This window comes from Opisthocomus hoazin, chromosome W (genome assembly GCF_030867145.1).
Source record: "Opisthocomus hoazin isolate bOpiHoa1 chromosome W, bOpiHoa1.hap1, whole genome shotgun sequence".
Taxonomy (NCBI): domain Eukaryota; kingdom Metazoa; phylum Chordata; class Aves; order Opisthocomiformes; family Opisthocomidae; genus Opisthocomus; species Opisthocomus hoazin.
This window is the reverse complement of record NC_134453.1, coordinates 23,683,679-23,701,246: the sequence shown is the minus strand read 5'-3', so window position 1 is coordinate 23,701,246 and position 17,568 is coordinate 23,683,679. Positions and strand designations below refer to the sequence as shown.

Below are 17,568 nucleotides of genomic sequence, written 5' to 3'. Positions count from 1 at the left end.
TCCACAGGTTGCAGGATGAATATCTGCTCTACTGTGGTCCTCCATGGGCTACAGGGGGACAGCCTGCTTCACCATGGTCTTCACCACGGGCTGCAGGGGAATCTCTGCTCTGGCACCTGGAACACCTCCTCCCCCTCCTTCTTCCCTGACCTTGGTGTCTGCAGAGTTTTTTCTCTCACATATTCTCACTCCTCTCTTGTGGCCGCTGTTGTGCAGCAGTTTTTTTACTCCTCCTTAAATATGTTATCCCAGAGGCACTACCACCATTGCTGATTGGCTCAGCTTTGGCCAGCGGCGGGTCCATCTTGGAGCCTGCTAGAACCGGCTCTATCTAACATAGGGGAAGCTTCTAGCAGCTTCTCACAGAAGCCACCCCTGACACACCCCCCCCCCCCCCAAAACCTTGCCACACATCCCCAGTAAAATATGACAACTTTCAACAGTGGCATTTTTTTAAGGTTAATGAAATCTCTTTTGAAATACAAAAGGTTTTTTGGAAAATGCTTTAAGTAGCTCGAATAATGATATTCCCATTAGGAGTTAATTAAGTATATTCCTATAATAAGACATATTTTTTTCTGATGAAAAAAATACAAAAAATCGCACATGCATAGAAAACATCAGTTTATGGAGTGATCGAATATGAACACTGCTCTAAATTTACTGTTACAAGGAATGACTTGAAGAAGATAATACTACTCTCAAATTTACTTTGTTATGATTATATTAACATGTACAAAATATTCAGACAATTAACACATAATGTATAAAGAATATCAGAGTTCCATAGTGTTTAAAGCTTATAAAAGAACTGCACACAGACATAAGAGAAAACAAAGGTAAAAGTTACTAAAATAGAAAGCATTCTGTCTACAAATGTGTACAGTGACACCATTTTAAGTAGAAGATTTTAAGAGACATGGGTCAAACCAGCACACCTTAGCTGGTGGCTAAGTCCAGTAAAGTGACTCCTTCCATAAGTAAACCAGGACTGGAAATACACTAGGAGGGGAGAGAGATGTCTAAGACTCCAAATTTCTTGTTCATCCCTCTCCCTCTGTATTTAACCATAACATGAAGATGAGTCGTCTGAAGCAAAATATTGGAACCATGTTAGAAAATGGAAGGGATGTTGGCAACTCTCTCAAATTACACGTGAACAGTTAAGGAAACAGCACTGAACTATATATTGCCACTTAATGTTTCCAAACGAATCGTTACCTTTACAGCCTAATTTAATCATTTTTTTCACCCATATTTTCCATACTATATGTGATCTCATTGTACAAAAATGCAGCCACAAGCATGTAAAATAAATTATCTGGATCACATGCACTTAAGCAGCTGGGCACTTCAGATGTACTTTGGAACAAATTACAGCCAATTCAGGAATGAAGCAAAATTACCACTGAAATATTGCCACAGTCTGAACATTGTCCCCCACTCTTAAACCATTGTAGATAGTGGGGTTAGTTATCTCTTATTGGCAGAAGGAAACTTATTACTGAGCAATATTTTCCCACACTTAAAGGACTAAAGCTCTTACCTAGCCCAGATATCTCTAATTCTACTAGGTAGAACATTCTTGCTTTCTGAGCTCCCAGAAGAGACTGTGAAGAGGGAGTTATCTCCCATCCTAGGCTAGTTCCCATTGTTTTGGTATAGCCTGAATAAATGCCAGGTGCTCACCAAAACCTCTCTGTCACTCCCCCTCCTCAGCTGGATAGGGAAGAGGAAATACGATGAAAGGCTCGTGGGTCAAAATAAGGATGATGAAAGGCTCATGAGTCGAGATAAGGACAGGGAGACATCACTTGCCAATTACTGTCACAGACAAAACAGACTGAACTTGGGGAGAAAAGGGAGTTTAATTCATCACCAATCAAATCAGAGTAGGATAGTGAGAAATAAATCCAGATCTTAAAATACCTTCCCCCCACCCCTCCCTTCTTCCTGGGCTCAACTTCACTCCAGTTTCTTTACCTCCTCCCCCCGCCGAGCGGTGCAGGGGGATGGGGAATGGGGTTTACAGTCAGTTCATCACATGTTGTGTCTGTTGCTCCTTCCTCCTCAGGGGGAGGACTCCTCACACTCTGCCCCTGCTCCAGCGTGAAGGTCCCTCTCCCGGGAGACAGTTCTCAACAAACTTCTCCCATGTGAGTCCTTCCCACGGGCTGCAGCTCTTCATGAACTGTCCCAGAGTGGGTCCTTCCCACGGGGTGCAGTCCTTCAGGAACAGGCTGCTCCAGCATGGGTCCCCCACGGGAACACAAGTCCTGCCAGCAAACCTGCTCTGACATGGGCTTCTCTCTCTCCATAGGTCCACAGGTCCTGGCAGGAGCCTGCTCCAGCGTGGGCTCCCCACAGGGTCACAGCCTCCTTCGGGCATACATCTGCTCTGGTGTGGACCTCCATGGACTGCAGAGGGACAGCCTGCCTCACCATGGTCTTCATCACCAGCTGCAGGGGAAAAATCTCTGCTCCAGCATCTGGATCACCTCATCCCCCTCCTTCTTCACTGACCTTGGTGTCTCCAGAGTTGTTTCTCTCACATAGTCTCACTCCTCTCTCTCAACTGCTGTTTTCCAGCAGTTTTTTCTCCCCCTTCTTAAATATTTTATCTCACAGAGCAGGTGGCAGCAGGAAGTACATGGTCAAAAGGAGATAGCTGAACATGAGGAAAAGAACTGATTTGGCGATTGTAAATGGACTGCTGAATCTCTTGAACTGCCTGTTTCTTTTATAGAGTATGCATTGGTGGGGTGTACAGTCTAGCAAGCTTCACTCACAATTAATGTTTTCCAGTGTGGGAATGTTCTTACATTTAAAGCATGATTCATCTTCAAATACACGATGCACATGAACATTTGTCTTTTCTTTAACATGGACAAGAAAACTCCCAGATAAACATTAGTGTGTAGGCACTGAGAACTTAAGCATCAAGTGCTTAATTACGACATTTATCTTAATGTGATCGGTATGCTGAGATTAGGGGCATTCATTTTTCCAAAAACTGCTGTCTGTTAGGCTTCTCAGTTCTATTAATAGCAATATTTCCCCAAATAAAAGCAACATACTTCCTTTTGCCTGTCAAGGCCTGAAAAACATGTATCTTGTTTATTGATCAAAGCATCTATAGGAGGAAGGGGGTAAGTGATCTTCATTCAGATTTTACCGAATTAGAAATTTTGGAAGCACAGTTTAACTTCCTGGCAGGTGCATCTCAACTTGGATCTTTATTCTTGCAAGTTAAAATTTGTCAGGTATCAACAATTTGCTCAGTACCAGTCACTTTAACTTCCTAAGAACCGAGGTCCTGCAAACTATGTGCAGACATTAGAGAGATACTAGGATGCTAGCTTTGCTTTCTGCATTTGTCATCTGTCCTCTAGAGCAGAAATTACCTCATTTTCCTGCTGCTCAGTAGACTTTCAGACCCCCAAAAAAGGCAAAATATGTAAAAGGCAAATGATGTAAAAATTATTTTGTTTCTTGTGGTCATTGTGAATTAGTACTTAAACAGTATTTTGTTTTCTTTCCAGCTGCATTTACCATGACTGGCACTTCCACACATTTGTCAAATCAGTGCTCAGAGTTTGCTATACCATAATTCTGTCACTTTGCATTTCCTCTGTGTGATGAGCATTCTGAGAGCTCTAAGCCGCAGGAACTGTGCTGGGATGAATGTGAAGTTCTGGAGAACAATCTCTGTAGGCAGGAGTACAACATTGCTAGGTCAAACCCCCTCTTTTTGATGCAGCTACAGTTGCCTAAGTGTGAGGCTTCCCCACAATCTGACACCTTGGATGCTGCCAACTGCATAAGGATAGGGATCCCTGTGGAGAGACTCAATCGATGTATGTCTTGGTGTTTCATCACTGGGATAAAGTGGGGTTTGTTCCTTCAGTGCTGATATACTGGGTCTGTTGAGGATGGAGTTAATTTTCTTCATAGCAGCCCATATGGTGCTGTGTTTTTGGATTTGTGACGAAAACAGTATTGATAACACCAGTGTTTTGGTTATTGCTGAGCAGTACTTGCACAGCTTCAAGGTTTTGTTTTTTTTTCCACTCTGTCCCAACAGCTAGTAGGATGGGGGTGGGCAAAAGGTTGGGAGGGGACACAGCTGGGACAGCTGACTAAAGATGACCAAAGGGATATTCCATGTCATGTGATGTCATGCTCAGCAATAAGAGCTCGAGGAAAGGAGGAGGGAGGATGTTCATGGTTATGGTGCCTGTCTTCTCAAGTAATTGTTATGCATGCTGAAGCCCTGCTTTCCTGGAAATGGCTACCCATCTACTTGGTGATGGGAAGTAGTGAATGAATTCCTCTTGTTACTTTGCTTGCATGCACAGCTTTGCTTCACCTATTAAGCTGTCTTTTATCTGAATCCATGAGTTTTCTTGCTTTTGCCCTTCTGATTCTCTTCTCCATCCCACTGTGGGGGAAGTGAGTGAGCGGCCATGTGGGTGCTCAGTTGTTGGCCAGGGTCAACTCACGATAGTCCTTTTTGGTGCTCAAAGTGGGGCTCAAGGGGCTTTAGGGGTTTGAGATAAAGATCTATTTGATTGTACTGTGCTAGACTGAATTTATAGTTGTTATAGCTGTTTAGCTGTTAATTGGCAGTTTTTAATTTAGTTTTTTAATTGGCAGGCTCTTGTGCTTGCTATGGGGCTTGCTTGCTTTGTTGTATATTAGAGTCTAGGGTTTGTTAGTGGCTTCATTCAACTGTTGCTGTTTGTACTGCTTATCATCACATTTTGCTGTGCCTGGGAACATTTTGATAACAGTAGTGGCCATGCGCCTGGTCAGATTGGGACTAAGAGATAATATTTTATCAGTGATTCTTTTTGTGTAGAAAGTACGGCTGCGCTGAACATCACTACTTTTTTTGATGTTAAGACTGACAATAACCTTCCACTGTTGTAAGATATAGATAGGGTGGTGAAGAAACTTGAAGAACGCTGTTCAGCGCTGAAAAGAACTATATCAACCACCCTGGGATATGAAATTCTGTGTTCACACAACAGGTTTGACTGATTTGCCAGCGGCAGCAGCACCTTGTAGTCTTCCCAGTTAGGAGTGGGGGTCATGGCATAACAGAGGGCATGTGTCGCGTTAAAGGGGGGTAAGGGGAGTCTGATAAGCGGCAAAAGGAGAGCCCTCCCGTTGAGTCACGAGTTTCAGAGCAGACACCCTTGCATTCTAAACTCTCTCTCAGAGGAGAGTCTAGGTGTGGCTGGATCCACTCCTAGTCCCAGACTTGGTCAACGGTTTATGTCTAAAGGGTTAAGTGTGTAGCCACTTCTCAGATTCAACTTGCCTGTCAGAGCCCCGCCAAGGACTTTCACTGAAACAGTTTCGCAAAGTTGAAACAATAGGCAATTTATTCAAGTGACAGTTATCACAGATTCGGAATTGTCCTTGATAAAAGCACTGTCTACAAAAGTGGAGCTCAAAGTAATGGTTTAGCGCTTTAGTTAACAATATGATCCCGGGGATACGTCTGACAAAGTCAGAGGCGCAACTCCTACCAAAAAGGCGTCCTTTCTTGGGGGGGAATGAGAGGTTCAGGCCCATCGACCCGTCCGTCAGGTAAAGTTCTTGGCTCCTCCTCCCAAAGAGAGTTTTCAAGTGCCAATTTTTATATGTTTGGAAAATCTTTTTGCGAGGTGGGACTAAGTCAATTATTGTGTATTGATTGGCTCTTGGCATGGAATGTCATGTCGTCAGAAGCGGGACTCAGCAGTTTGACACGCCTATGGAGCAGGCATCTTGGTATGCGCTTCTGGGGGCCATCTGTTCTATCCAAAGCAATCTCTGGCTGCGGCAGCCTCTGCAGCTCCCCACAGATCACTTGGTTTACAGTGATGGGCTATCCCCCCTAACTTTTGTCTGATAAGATAAGCACCAGTTAATTGCTCCCTTTTGTTAGCTCTTTGGCTCTTGATGCCTCAGTCCGAGTATGTCTTTCGTCTTGCATTTGACAAGTCCAGCAAGGCCATCGATTACAGCATGGAAGACTAGTTCTGTGCTAGTAAGGCAATAATCTATTGATTCTGCTGAGAAGCAGAATTAAGCAATAAAGTGATAACAGAGCCAAATCAACCAGGGAAGAATTATCACCCAAAAGGAAGGAGAATAAAAACAATGATAAAAAACCTGCCAAAAAGATTTGAAAGCATAGTTGTCTGTGATTCTCAGAGCCAGTGATACTCCCTCTAGTGGAACAGCTGCAATTTAAGTACCAATTAATTTGGTTTTGATAAAATTGGATTCCTGAGGGTTAACAAGAGAGACTCAGAAAACTGAAAAGGTAATGTTGCAAACAGGCATTTTCCTGCATGATTCAGTTCAGGTGATGCATGTGGGAGGCAAGCATTCAAAAGGATATAAAGAGAGGATAGCAGAAAAACTAAGACAGAATAAAGACAGAATTCAGCAGTTAGAAGAGAATAGTTGTCCTGGCTTTGGTTAAAACAGAACCAATTCTCTTTTAGTGAATCTTCCTTAAAGATAAATTCTTCGAAGTAACTGCATTTTTCTGAAGCTGGCTGCATATTTTACAGACACTGTCTGCTCCAAAGTTGATAATACCTAATGTTTATAGTCTTACTGATCTAATGGTAGGAAAGGAATGGAGAAAAAGGCCCCTGATTAGAATTATCACTATAGCAGCCAAGGTCACTGACAGATCTCTTAGGTCCCGCAAGTGAGGAGTCGTAAAGGGTCACACTTGCAGGGAGGGGCGGACAGAACAGGTGACCTGATACTGACCAACTAGGTATTCCACGCTATGCACATCATCCTCAGTTTAAAGCTGGGGGATCACGAGGGTCTTGCTCTCTTTGTCCATGGCCAGCTTCTGAAGAGGACCCTGCTTGTTGTCCTGCCTGTGATCCCGATCCAGATTCTGATCCGTGTATTCCTGAGTCCAGTCCCCATCTGCTACTGAGGCCAGTCCGGGACTTCCTGGTGCTGCCTGGCAGCTGCTGTCAGGACGCCAGCACCCGACTCTGGGGAACTCAGTATCAGTTTTGTATATTTTGCATGATTTCTCTTATTATTAGTATTGTTAGTATTATTAGTGTTATTATTAAAACTTTTTATATTCGATTTGTAAGTCTCTCTCCCTTTTCCTCCTTCTTCCTTCCTCTGGTGGGAGGGTGGGGATTAATAGAGAGTGTCTGTCAATCAGTTTATTGCCACCTTGCTTTAAACGGTGACAGTAGTGTATGTAAAGAGAAGAAAAGTCTGAATCTCTTCTTCTAAAAGAATAAATAACAAAAAAAATGGCAAAAGGCATTAGAAAATTCAACACTAATTTCTGTAAGAAGTGAACAGCGTAAGAAAATAGACTGTGAGAAATAAAAAGTGATAGAAAGTTTACACTGCTGACATCAGAAAATTTATCATGAAGTGAAATACTTGTCTCTGATTTTCTTAGACTTATCTTGTCTTCTATCTAAAGGTCTGTATTGGGTGTATGTGGCAAGGTTTTGGTAGCGGCAGGGGGCTGCAGGGGTGACCACTGTGAGAAGAGGTCAGGGGCTGCCCAGTGCCAGACACAGTCAGTTCCAGATGGCTCTGCAGCAGCCCCACCACTGGCCAAATCACGGAATCACAGAATCACAGAATCACAGAATGAGGTTTGAAGAGACCTCTGGCTGTCATCTGGTCCAGTATCCCTGCTCAAGCACGGACACCCAGAGATAGTTCCTCAGGACTGTATATAGACAGTTTTTCAGTATCTCTTAGGAGGGAGACACCACGACCTGGTTGGGCAACCTATTCCAGTACTTGGTCACCCTCAGTAAAAAAAGTGTTTCCTATGTTGTCATGGTTTAACCCAGAAGCCGGCAACTAGGACCACGCAGTCACTCACTTGCTCCTCTCCCCCCCTCAGTGGGATGGGGAGGAGAATGGACAAACAGTAAAACTCATGGGTTGAGATAAAGATAGTTTAATAAGAACAAAGGAAATAACAACAACAACAACAACAACAATAATAATGAATATGCAAAACAAGCTACACATAATACCATTTTTCTCACTGCCTGACGACTGATTGCACAGCCAGTCCCTGAGCAGCAATTGCAGAACTTGTGGATTTCACGGAACTCACGGAAAAAGTTCGAACTCATAGAAAAGGTTCTTGCCCCCCGGCCAACTCCCTTTTATAAACTGAGCATGATGTCTATGGTATGAAATATTTCCATTGACCAGCTTGGGCTAGCCATCTGGCTATGCTCCCTCCCAGCTTCTGCATATCTGCTCATTAGCCGAACATGGGAAACTGAAAAAAAGTCCTTGATTTCCTAGCAACAACTAAAACCATCAGTGTATTATCAACATTTTTCTCACACTAAATCCAAAACACAACAGCTACTGGGAAGAAAATTAAATCTATCCCAACCAAAACCAGGACATATGTTCGGATGGAACCTCCTCTGTTTCAGTTTGTGCCCATTACCTCTGATTCTGTTGCTGGGCACCACTGACAAGAGCCTGGCTCCATCTTCTTTGCACCCTCCCTTCAGATATTTATGTACATTCATGAGATTCCCCCTGAGTCTTTTCTTCTCCAGGCTGAACAGTCCCAGTTGTCTCAGCCTTTCCTCATAGGGGAGATGCTCCAGTCCCTTAATCATCCTTGTGGCCCTTCACTGGACTCTCTCCAGTATGTCCATGTCTCTCTTGTATTGGAGAGTCCGAAACTGGACACAGGACTCCAGGTGTGGCCTCACCAGTGCTGAGTAGAGGGGAAGGATCACCTCCCTCGACCTGCTGGCAACATTCCTCCCAATCCAGCCTGGGATACCTTGCTGACTCACGTTCAACCTGGTGTCCACCAGGACTCCCAGGTCCTTTTCTGCCAAGCTGCTTTCCAACTGGGTGGCCACCAGCATATACTGATGCCTAGGGGTGTTCCTCTCCAGGTGCAAGACTTTGCACTTCCTCTTATTGAACTGCATGAGTTTCTTGTCAGCCCATTTCTCCAACCTGTCCAGGTCCTTCTGAATGGCCCTTGCAGGGCCATCTGTCCCCTGTGGTGTATCAGCCACTATCCCTCTGGCATATCAGCCGCTCCTCCCAGTTTGGTGTTGTCTACAAAGCTGAGCCAATCAGCAATGCTGGTGGTGTCTCTATGAAAAAATATTTAAGAAATGGCAGAAATGCTGGGCAGGCAGAGTGAAAAAGAATGAGAAACAGCAGAGGGAACACCAAGGTCAGAGAAGGAAGACGAGGATGTACTCCATGGTGCCAGAGCAGATATTGCCTGTACCTTGTGGAAGAGATCATGCTGGAGCAGATATCCACTGCAGCCCATGGAGGATCCCACACTGGAGCAGTTAGATATTTCCTGAAGGAATTGTGCCCTGTGCAGTGCCTGTGCTGGAGTAGATTTTCCTGACAGGAACTGCAGCCCATGGAGAACCCATGCTGGAGTGGGAGAGGGAAGGAATGACAGTGAGAAACGGCAGGTACTGACCATCGCCCCCCCCCCGCCCCACTTGTGGAGGGGCTAGACAAGTCCAGTCTGTTTTGCCTGTCTGTATCTTAACCCTTGAGCTTTCTAATTCTGTTTCCTTCCCCTGTCCTACTGAGGAGAGGGAGTGAGCGAGCAGCTGGGTGGGAGTTTGGCCCTTAGCCACGGTTAACCCACCACATACATGCTACTTAACACCAACTCACATTCAGAAGTAACAAAAAATTTATGTATAGCTATAGGACTGAGACACTCAAGAGCAAAATTCAGAAATATCCAAGTATCAAAGAGTACACAGAGCCACAGAGCTGAAGTTTCAAAAAACATAACTTTATTTAAATCCTGAAGTACCTAAATTTAAGTATGTAAATCCTATCACACTTTATTTTATGCATATGTGGTATATGCACTTCAACTGTTTTGGTTTTGTTTGCTCCGGATTGGCACGTTCTTTGTAACTTCTTGTCAAATCTTTTTTTATAGATCATCAATGCTACAATGGTTCTGGAGCAGATTATGGAGTTACAGTCAATGTTACCAAATCTGACCACACTTGTCAACTCTGGGACCATGATCTGACATGCACACAGTTTCCAGAGCTAGGCAGAGGACATGCATATTGATGAAATCCCAGAGGCCAGATGGATGGGCCCTGGTGTTTTACAAAGAATAAAAGCATACTGTTTTGGTTTGGCCTGGATAAATGCCAGGTGCCCACCAAAACCACTCTATCACTCCCCCTCCTCAGCTGCACAGGGGACAAGAAATATGATGAAAGGCTCAAGGATCGAGACAAGGACAGGGAGAGATCACTCACCAATTACTGTCACGGACAAAACAGACTGAACTTGGGGAGAAAAGGGAGTTTAATTCATCACCAATCAAATCAGAGGAGGATAATGAGAAATAAATCCAGATCTTAAAACACCTTCCCCCCACCCCTCCCTTATTCCCGGGCTCAGCTTCACTTCCCTTTCTCTCCCTCCTCCCCCCCGAGCGGCGCAGGGGGAACGGGAATGGGGCTTATGGTCAGTTCATCACACGTTGTCTCTGCCTCTCCTTCCTCCTCAGGGGGAAGACTCCTCACACTCTTCCCCGGCTCCAGCGTGAAGGTTCCTCTCACAGGAGACAGTTCTCCACAATCTTCCCTGTGGCAGCACGCCACAATAAGTTATGGCAGTCTTAAAAGCATAAAGCTAAAGAAAGCAAGCAAAAGCAGGCAAAGCAAGCAAAAGCACTTTAATGGTTAATTATAACATTTTTATATCCTATTGTCCCCCACCCCCAGAATCTCATTGGTGAGGGTCTTTTAGCACGCAGCTCCTTTGTTCTTCGGATTGTTCATCATGAGCCGTTCACCCGACCTTCACGCTTGGCTAAGAGTTGGGGTCTCGCATCCTGTTTCTTTGTTCCTTTCTTCCTGTTTTTCAACCACAGCTGCACAATATTTTTAGCTCAAGGATATAGCTCTAATTCATCAAGATTGTCAAGGCCGCCCACGGCCCAGTCAACTCCCACACTTCTCCAACGTGAGTCCTTCCCACAGACTGCAGCTCTTCATGAACTGCCCCAGCATGGGTCCCTTCCATGGGGTGCAGTCCTTCAGGAACAGGCTGATCCAGCATGGGTCCCCCACGGGGTCACAAGCCCTGCCAGCAAACCTGCTCCAGCATGGGCTCCTCACTCCATGGGTCCGCAGGTCCTGGCAGGAGCCTGCTCCAGCACGAGGCTCCCCACAGGGTCACAGCTTCCTTCAGGCATCCACCTGCTCTGGCGTGGGGTCCATTCCACAGGCTACAGGTGGATATCTGCTCCACCGTGGACCTCCATGGACTGCAGGGGGACAGCCTGCCTCACCATGGTCTTCATCACGAGTTGCAAGGGAAGGCTCTCTGCTCTGACATTTCGAGCACCTCTTCCCCCCTCCTTCTTCACTGACCTTGGTGTCTGCCGAGTTGTTCCTCTCACATCGTCTCACTCCTCTCTCTTCACTGCTGTTTCACCACAGTTTTTTCTAGCACAGTTTTTTGCTAGCCAGCTAGCACTGGCTTTATCAGACATGAGGGAAGCTTCTCACAGAAGCCACCCCTATAGCTCCCCGGCTACCAAAACCTTGCCATGCAAACTCATAACACATATGCATGGAACTGTGTGCTATACCTTCTTGTAGTATGTACTCTCTTTTTTCTCCTACTACTGTCCTAAATCCTGTGTAGTTTTAAATATGTCATATCATTATAAGTATTATTCACTCAGGTTATACTTTCAAATGTTTCACTTGCTGTAGCGTGTCACCCATATTACATCTTCTTGAGACCAGAGCTTGTAATCGAAATATTGTCCTACTTTTTTAATTTCTTATTGAAGGCTCAAGCAGAGATAATAATTAATGGTACTGTTGTGGTTTGGTTTCTAACTTGTTAAATGTCATGTGTTGATGTATTGATCATCACCTGTATGTGTTTGGTTTGCTAGCATTATTCAACAGTATATAGCTTTCACTCTGTATGACGTCTTGCAGGCAACAAGGATTTTCAGATCCTGTAGCGGGAGATATAGCACTATGCTTGATTGTAAGGACACTACAAAACACAGAAGCAGAGATATAAAATAGATTATTGTCTCAGAAATGTCCTGTATTATCTGCTTGTGGATCAGTACTGCTCTAGTGTTAGCAAAAATAAAAAGCAGTATCTCACAGCTTAATACAGTCCCATTTACTTCCCTATACAGGTGCAGACTTCATTCTAGAGTTGTTACTGTGGTAATAGTCTTTAGACACCAAAAAGCAACTTAATATTGTCCTCATTAGGAAGAAAAGCATGTTTCCTGCAGCAACAAATGTACCATGAAAGCCATAGAAGTGGTTTCATTATAGGTTGCCTGGATATATGAGTACTCAAAAATGATATGAAATTTCTGAGTTACTTCACTTTTTTATGGTAACATTTGACATATATAATAAATTTCTGCACTGAATCAAGCATGGTGTAAAGGTAACACTGGGATGTGGTTGCAGTGAAAGCAGTAGTCACAAATAGCAAAAACCCTGACTGCAAAAGATATCCCAGGCTGTTCCAACAAACCTTTTGGATGTTGTTATGCTGCCCTAGAGTCTCTAAACACCAAGAAAAAAGTATTTTAGAAAGATTCCAGAGCAGTCTTATTAAATGTATTGATGGCCTTTTCATCTTTGTCTTACTCTAACGTAAGCATTTTAATTCTGTTAAGTACAATAATATATCTGCCAGCAAGAGGTGAGATTTCTTTTATTCTGGACAGTAGTATCAGTGAAGGTAAATTACAGGGCAAAGTGCTGATGAAATATCTGAAGTTGACTGAGAAGGCCAGATTGTCATGTTGTGCTGCAGTTTATAACATTGCGATCATCACATTATATACTATGATCAAGACTACTCACTTATTTCATATACACTGAACAAGATAATGCAATGATACTCAAGTCTATATTCTGCAGTTTCCACAGCAGGAAACCTAAAAAATAATGTTAAATAAATTATGTACTGGTATAGTCAACACAGACAGTGTTAAATGTGGGACTCCTAGTCATTCTTCATACTGCTTGCTGCTATGTCCATTCAAATTTCTTTGGAACATTTAGTGGAAAATTAGCATGTGAGGGGAAAAAAGCATAGCTTCTGTTTTCAAGTTATAGGAGTTTACTTTTCATTTAAAATTTAGCATTAATAATAACGCTCTAGTGCTTTTTAGTTTTCTTTACTGTTGAATGCATTAAAAATACTTATTATAAACAATGAATATTTCTGTGCCTGACAGGCCCACGTGACAATAGCAAAATGGGAATCCTCTACATCCTGGTTCCCAGCACAGCTATCCCTTTGGTTATCGTCTGCCTTTTCTTCTTGGTCTGTATGCACAGAAACAAACAGAAGGCATCTGCTGCTACACCACAGTGTTGCCAGCTGATAGCACCTCCTAGACAGGACATGGAAATGTCACTCATTAGTCAGCATGAACAGGTATTTCTTGCAGAATTTGCTTAGGCCACAGTTTTCCAAAGTGTTGTGATTTTCAGTGTCTTAGAATTTCAGTGTTGAAACTGAGTCATGGTTTAAGGGACCTAATTTTCATAATGTGCTGGCCACCTACTTCAGTAAAAAACAGGTCTTTCTGTCACTAGCTGTATCTATAAATCCTGGCCTCAGGCAATAGCTTTCATTACAAAATATTTTATGACATCTGCACTTACCTGTCAATTCCCATGTTGTGTTGTCTCAGTGACTAGAAATGTTATTTCTAATCCAATCTTCAGTTTGTAGCTCATTTTTCCTCGTGGTAACAGCACGTCTGATTTGCTTGTTTCAAGCAGTATGCATGATAAGGTTTCTTTTCTAATCTGTCTGCTCAGTGCTCTGGTATTCTGAATCACCACTGAGCTGGGAGCTGAGTTTAAGTGCAACAGGTTTCTAAGTCACAAAGGAAAGTGAAGCAAAAATGACTTTGAACTTCTGTACACAACTTCATTCTTGTGGGGTTTCTGGAAGAACAGGGACATATTGTGAGCAACCCAGACACTCTGAATATGGACTCGATCGGTCTGTAGTAGTGCAGGCTTCAAGCAGCACAGGCCTCAAGGCCTTTCTCAGGCCGGCTGTGGGAAAACAAACCTTTCTCAGGCCGGTTGCGGGAAAACAGACCTTTCTCAGGCTGGCTGTGGGAAAGACAATCATTCTCAGGCCAGCTGCAGGTAAATAGTCGTTCTATGAATACTGACCAATCATAGTTTGAGTATTGCTTATGTAACTGGGGTGTTTTATTGATAGATGTTTTATGTATAGTGACCAATCATAGCTGAGTGTTGTACTGAGTGTTTATGTATAGTGACTAATCATAATTGAGTGCTGTCTATATAATCCAGATTCTTCGCTAATAAAGTTGACTGTTATGGATCATATTGGTCGAGTCCTAGAACCCACCACAACACACTCTTACATATAATTTCCTGGGTTAACTAAATGATCTCCATGTTAAAATCCTGTTCAGATCTAATGTTGAATATTTAACCGTAATATTTACAAGACAGAAGTTCTCAAAAACAATAGTCAGTTTGGAACATTTGGCAACATCTGTTCAGGAAACTGCAGGATGAGCTATTTGCAATTGTAACAAATTGCACTGATTTTGTTCATTAAGGGAGAGGTTTAATGGCCAAGTCTGGACTGTGCTGGAGACTGTTTGGTCCAGTCCAGTCTATTTGGGACTAAAATCACAGCTTGTTCCCAAATCACCTGTTAAGATCTCCATTCCTCCTTCTGCTGGGAGGGATATTTCACACACACACACACACACACACACACACACACACACACACGCTCCCCAAAGGCTGCTGTCTCCTGAGCTGGTGCCCACGGCTTTTCTGATAAATCTCCAATGGGCAGTGCACCTCTGGGCATGTCTGCTGTGCAGTTGCAGTTAATAGATGTCATTATTTGACATATTTACTCTGAATTAATTGTTCTTTTAGCTTGCTGGAAATATGATGGCTACTTTGTAAAAATAATTATATTCATCATCTTGCAGCATAATTTAGTTTACACTTTTGGTAATGGTATAACTCATTCCAAGGTTAGCTGTAAAATCAATATACTGTTGTGAATATACAAAAAGCTGAAAAGTCGTTTTGACCCAATTTATCTTCCTGTGGGGGCATCTAACCACTGGGAGCTTTTCTTTAATGAAAGCTTCTGTTGTTTAGAAAACACTGGGTTTTGCTGGGGTTTTTTGTTTGTTTTGTTTCAGACTAAACTTAAAGAAATCAATATCTGTCGACTGTGCAGTTTATGGAGGAAGTAGGATAAGAGAGGTTTGGCAAAGTCTACAAGGGACATCTTTTTGGTATGACACCAGGTGAACAGACTCAAGATGTTACTATCAAGACACTTAAAGACAAAGCAGAGCTGGTTCTTCGAGAAGAATTCAAACATGAGGCAATGCTGAGATCACGGTTACAGCACCCAAACATTGTTTGCTTGCTGGGAATAGTGACAAAGAAACAACCCATAAGCATAATTTTTAGTTATTGTTCTCATAGTGACCTCCTTGAGTTCTTGGTGATGAGATCTCCTCATTCGGATATTGGCAGCATTGATGATGACAAGACAGTAAAATTCACTCTGGAATCAGCAGATTTTTTTCCACATCATGACTCAGATAGCTGCAGGAATGGAATACCTTTCAAGCCACCATATTTTCCACAAAGACTTAACAACTAGAAATATATTGATGTTTGACAAACTTCATGTGAAAATATCTGATTTAGGTCTTTTCAAGGAAGAATGTGCTGCTGATTTCTGTAAACTGGTGGAAAATGCCCTTCTTCCTATCAGGATGTCCCCTGAGGTTATTATGTATAGCAAGTTTTCTATAGATTCGGATATCCGGTCATATGGAGTTGTGTTGTGGGAAGTTTTTAGCTATGTCCTGCAGCCTTACTGTAACTATTCTAACCAGGATGTTGTTGAGATGATCAGGAATCACATGTTTTGCCATGTCCTGATGACTGTCCCATGTGGATATACATTTTGGTGTTGGAATGAATTTCCCATCAGAAGACCAAGATTTAAAGATACACACAACAGACTAAGAACATGAGGAAAACTGTCTAATTGCAACAGCTCATCACAAACCTCTGGGGCAAGCAACAGCACACAAAAAAGTTCTCTCAGCAGAAGCCCTGTTGGTAACATCGACAATGCTAGGTATGTTGGACCAAAGCAGAAAACTCAAGCTTTCCTTCAACCTCAGTTCATACAAATGAAAGGGCATATAAGACCAGTGGTCCTACCTCCTCAGCTCTGCATTCCAGCTAATGGTTACCAGCCAATGCCTGCCTATGGAGCTTACTTGCCAAATTTTTACTCTGTCCAAATTCCAATGCAAATGACTCCTCAGCAGGTTCCTCCCCAGATCATTCCCAAACCAGGCTCCCACCACAGTGGGAGCAGATCCACCAGCACAGACTATGTAACAACAGCACCTTCCAACACATCGGTGGCCAACAGGGCTGCTTTGCTCTCAGAGGCCATGGAAGACATGCACAACAGAACAGAAGATATTGCTCAGAATCCTGTCCAGGAGGAGAAGAAAGAGGAGAGGTCTGTGCCAGAAACAGGATTACTGGGTGATAATGACACACTTCAGATGGACGAGGCAGAAATTCAATGTGAAGGCTAAAGAACTTGGCCTCATAGCTAAGAATTTCACATCACTTGTGCATGGAGACTGTAGATCTTTAGATATAAGATCAGTGATTTTGATCTGACTAAAAGAAACTAAACCAACAAACTTATACCTATATGAAGTGCTCCAATAATGATATACTGGTTTATTGACTGTTGTCACCATCAGATTTTGCAAATACGATGGTATGGAATTGCTGGGTTTAATCCTTTTTGCTGCCCTACAATTTTGAGGGAAGCTGCTTTTCAGTAACATACTGTTGATGCACAATGTATTGCAGAGTAGCATCACATATCATGTATATCATGATATGTGAGTGTAATGTTAGTGAATTATGCTTAAATCAATAAGACGAAAAGGAATCAAACTGCAGTTACAGAATTGCCGTAAGCATAAAGAAGTGCCATGGATGTGATGGACAGCTTAGCATATGGTATTTATCTCTGATATAATGGACACAAGATTGCTGTTTGCTTTTTGAGTCTGAAAAAATAACAAGTTAAGAATATTGATCCATGATTTTGTTACAATAGTTAGAAAAGTAGGGAAATCGAACACAAAATTGGCTGTGCTGAGTCAGGTCATGGGTCTGTCTAGCCCAGTAGCCTTTCTCCAAAGGCAGCCAATAGTGGCTGCCCAGGGAAGAGTACAAGGTCAAGGCAAATATATAGTGATATTTCCTCAGAGTATTTCCCGACTCTTGAAAAAAGAAAAGAGGTGGAAGCTTTTTTTTTTTTTTTTTAAATAACCCTTGATGGAATTTTCTTCCATGAATTTATCCAAAAGATTTTGAACCATGTCCTGGTTTTGGTTAAAACAGAACTGATTCTCTTTTAGTGAATCTTCCATACAGC

General features: G+C 42.9%; 1 pseudogene; it reads left to right on the top strand.

Moving 5' to 3' along the window:
- Positions 1-16,708, top strand: part of LOC142365466 (tyrosine-protein kinase transmembrane receptor ROR2-like) — a 99,381-nt pseudogene extending 82,673 nt beyond the window's left edge.
- The last annotated feature ends 860 nt before the right edge of the window (positions 16,709-17,568 follow it).